The 761-nt window shown below is 44.2% G+C and overlaps 1 protein-coding gene across 1 annotated transcript in view; it reads left to right on the forward strand.

Annotated features, from left to right (window-relative positions):
* Positions 1–761, forward strand: part of ACMSD (aminocarboxymuconate semialdehyde decarboxylase) — a 61062-nt gene that overhangs the window by 59258 nt on the left and 1043 nt on the right. The window lies entirely within an intron of this gene.

Consider the following 761-nt stretch of genomic DNA (forward strand, 5'->3'; position numbering starts at 1 on the left):
GCCACTCCTGGCCACCACAGCCTCGACCTGCTGGGCTCCAGCGATCCTTCCACCTCAGCCTTCCCAGTAGCCGGAATTACAGGCGCGCGCTAGTTGCTATGATTTTACTTTGTAAGAATGAATCTTCTATCTATTAAGTTGAGAAGGAAATAGAAATTAGCACATGGTATATATTGGGCTCTGTACTATCGGTGGTTTCAGGCATCCACTAGGGAACTTATCCCCTGCAGATAAGAGGAAACTATGGTACACAGGCAGATGCATTCCACCATGAAGATGTAGAGGAAGAAAACAAGACTTGGGGGGGTTGAGTGATTTGCCAAAGGTGATATAAGTGTTGGGTTATAGCATATGAATACAACCCCAAATTTCTTGACTCCAGAATCAAACCTCCATCCAACACACCAAAGGGTATCTCCTTCAAAGGATACCTGGTACCAGCCTATTTTAAAAGGGAAAGCACATAGTTTCTCCAAATATCAATAGTCACTTATGAAATTTTCCTCTAGAGGAGGACGGTTCAAGTGTGCATCAGGGAAGAACCTTGAATAGAGTCCCTTGCCTCAAATCACCTATCCTTTCATGAACACAAATCAATTAGGGTATCAGAGAGAGAGAGAGATTGAGATTGGACTCCAGTCTAGTGCAGAAGCCGTTTAATGGGAATTACAACTGGTCTTTTATACACAGTTGGGTGTGTAAGGGGCGTTCCCCACCCACCGGATGTTCTTTCAGGTATAATCCCATAACCTAATCGATGA

This window comes from Carlito syrichta, unplaced genomic scaffold (genome assembly GCF_000164805.1).
Source record: "Carlito syrichta isolate Samal-C Ts95f unplaced genomic scaffold, Tarsius_syrichta-2.0.1 Scaffold314847, whole genome shotgun sequence".
NCBI classification, from domain to species: domain Eukaryota; kingdom Metazoa; phylum Chordata; class Mammalia; order Primates; family Tarsiidae; genus Carlito; species Carlito syrichta.